At 44.8% G+C, this 3,176-nt stretch overlaps 1 pseudogene; it reads left to right on the top strand.

The window, feature by feature from the left end:
• The first annotated feature begins 691 nt into the window (after nt 1-691).
• Nucleotides 692-1,630, top strand: LOC141549229 (THO complex subunit 3 pseudogene; annotated as a pseudogene).
• Nucleotides 1,631-3,176: the final 1,546 nt, after the last annotated feature.

Here is a 3,176-nt window from a genome sequence, read left to right as displayed (position 1 = left end):
TTTCTGCAAAAACAGGACATAAACGCCCAGAGCACCCTTAGCAAAAGTCAGAGAGCCAACGTGGTCTGCTTTTTGCTCTTCCCACACAATTACAATCGTTTGGAACTCTTGCACAGGATGATGCGTATATTTCTCCTAGGTTTTGAGGATGGGACTTTCTCTGTGTCATTTCAGGCCCTGAGTGAGATTTTGGAGGGTGCACCGTCCCAATTTCCGCCAAATCTCGGCTCTGCAAACTCTCTCGCCAGGGGGACGACAGAAGATTACTCTCTAGGTTCTCCCACTTGCCAAATGAAGGGGCTCTGAACATGTGGATGCAAAATTGTCCTACTGGAGAATTTGAATATGTCCCTTCCCCCCCCATGCCTACGAAGTCCCGTAATTTTCAAGGACTTTTGAGCCACTTTTCCATCGTGGGAAATAAGCCCAGAGGTCGGCTGAGGATGTTTTGTGGGTCCCCCTCCTCCCGCCACCCAAGCGATCTATATGTTCCGAATGTCCCAGGGACCTCCAAGTGCGCCTGCGCGGGTGCTGCTTCTCCACTCCGCCAATTCCTTTCACTTGCCAGGTGCCGCCACACGAGCTCTGGCCCGGAACTCTGTCCTTGATCGCCCCTGTGAGAACCAATTTTGCCGGTACCATGGCGGCAGCTTTTTGGGGGTACCAGGGACCCTCGGACTATTTGTATGAGATGCAGAAGCAGTTTCGTAACTACGGGAGGACTGAAGAATACGAGGCCCACTCGGCTAACATATTCTCGGTAGCCTGGAGCTGCGATGGGGCTCGCCTGGCTTCGGGTTCCCTCGATAACACGGCCAGCGTCTTCCTCCTGCAAGAGAACCGTCTGGTAAGAGAGTACAACTACCAAGGCCACACCGACCGAGTAGACCAGCTGTGTTGGCACCCCAGCAACCCCGACCTCTTCGTAACGGCCTCCGAGGATCGGAGCGTTCGCATCTGGGATGTGCGCAACATGAAGTGCGTCAGCGTCATCAGCACCAAAGGCGAGAATATGAATATATGCTGGAGTCCAGACGGCCGAACCATTGCGGTGGGCGACAGACGAGACACGGTCACCTTCATCGACACTCGCACCTACCGGGCCAAGGCGGAGGAGCACTTCAGCTACGAGGTCAACGAGATATCCTGGAACAACGACAACACCCAGGTCTTCCTTGCCAACGGCAAGGGCTTCATCACTATCCTCAGTTACCCTGATATAAAGCCTGTGCAGTTACTCAACGCCCATACTTCCAACTGCATCTGTATCAAGTTCGATCCCACTGGCAAGTATTTCGCCACAGGAAGCGCCGATTCCCTGGTGAATCTCTGGGATCTTAACGAGCTGGTGTGTGTGAGGTGCCTATCCAGGCTGGACTGGCCCGTGACGAGCCTCAGTTTCAGCCACGATGGGAAAATGCTGGCATCGGCATCCGAGGATCTCTTCATCGATATTGCTGAGGTGGAGACAGGTGAAAGGATCTGGGAGATACAGTGTCAGTCTCCCACTTTTAGTGTGGCCTGGCATCCCAAATTTCCACTGCTAGCTTTTGCTTGTGATGACAAAGAAAATCTACCGGAAACTTGCCGAGAGACTGGAACTGTGAAGCTGTTTGGTCTTCCTAACTAATGGGAAGCAAATTCAGGAGAGTCAGTGTATGAGTGGGGGAAAAGTTTAAGATTCAAATACACGAATAGACATTTAAGCGTTTATTGTTCAAGAATTTTTGCAAAAACAAAGCAAAACAAAACGAAACAAAAACAACAACAACAACAAAAAAAAAAAAAACTTTTCCTTCTTCGTCTTTGAGGAAAGGTTTTTGTGAGCTCCAGTTTGCTCTTCTACCAGTTAAGAGGATTGGACTGGATAAGTCATTTCTAAGGGCCCTTAAAAACTCTTGACTGGATAGATGATTTCTAAAGGTCCTTGCAAACTCCAACGGTCAAGAAATCCAAGGTTGACTTTTGCTGTTTTATTGAAGTTTTCTCACCTTTACAAGTTTGGGAGCACATAGGAAGTTACCTTAGATGTTAGCATTCTGCCTTATACACTGATACTGGCAAGCACTTAATAAAGATCAAATGTTAATAATGTTTACATCTTTGTTCTTCTGTTTTCGGCACCTGGGGGTTTGTGGTTGTGGGGGGTAGGTGGGGTGTGTTTTTGTGTGTGTGTGTGTGTGTGTGTGTGTGTGTGTGTGTGTGTGTGTGTGTAAAGAATAATGGTTTGGGAGACAGGGTAGTGGAAAAAATATTAGATTTAAAGCAACAATATCTGTTTTCAGTCCCACATCTGCTCCTCACCACTGGTGACTTTCTTTGGGTGTGTTTCCTTATATGTAAAATGAGCAGTTTGGATTAAATTATGTCCAAAGCCCCTTCCTTGGACAAATTCTATATTCTTTAAGTCCCCTTCCAGCAATAAATATTCAATGAAAGCTCTACAGGAAACATAAGCATATTTTATCTTGGGAAAACCAGTAAAAATAATCTATCTAATTATAGTTTTAGGATAACAGACACCTTAATTTCCTTGTAGCTGATATAAGTACATATCTATAATTCTCAAAAGTAATTATTATTCATTAAACCATATTGATAACATAATTTAGCTAGTCAGTCAACATCTACTGAATGTGGGGACTTAAAAAAGAAGATAGTAACTTGGTCCTTGTATGACATGCAATTATAGGATCCTTTTTGGCAGGAAAGACTATCAACTGAAACTCCAATCATTTCCATCCTAGAAAAAAGGGTTTGCAAGGCAGGATTTCATGATATCCAAGATCGGGACTTGCTGATAACTGGAGAAGAACTGGGATTTTCAAGTAAGCCCCTGACAGTTTTCCCTTTCTATATAATGGGTATTTGACACCCAGTAAAGACAAAGAGACTTTTTGCACATTATGAAGAACACGTAGAGGAAACACACTGCACAATTGCCTATTTTTACCTGTTTTGTCTATTCTACGGTCCAGCTCACAACCCCTAAAAACCCCAGTTCAAAATAAATAATGCAATCCAGGTATTATGCTAAGAGCTGGGACTATATATATATATAAAAAGTGGCAAAAGACAGGCTCAGTCCTCAAAGAGCTTACAAGCTAAAAGAGGAGGCAACAAGAAAACTGTGTAAATAAACTATAATTCAGGATAAATAGGAAATAATTAAGAGG

This window comes from Sminthopsis crassicaudata, chromosome X (genome assembly GCF_048593235.1).
Source record: "Sminthopsis crassicaudata isolate SCR6 chromosome X, ASM4859323v1, whole genome shotgun sequence".
Lineage (NCBI taxonomy): Eukaryota > Metazoa > Chordata > Mammalia > Dasyuromorphia > Dasyuridae > Sminthopsis > Sminthopsis crassicaudata.
This window is presented reverse-complemented; position numbering and strand designations above follow the sequence as displayed.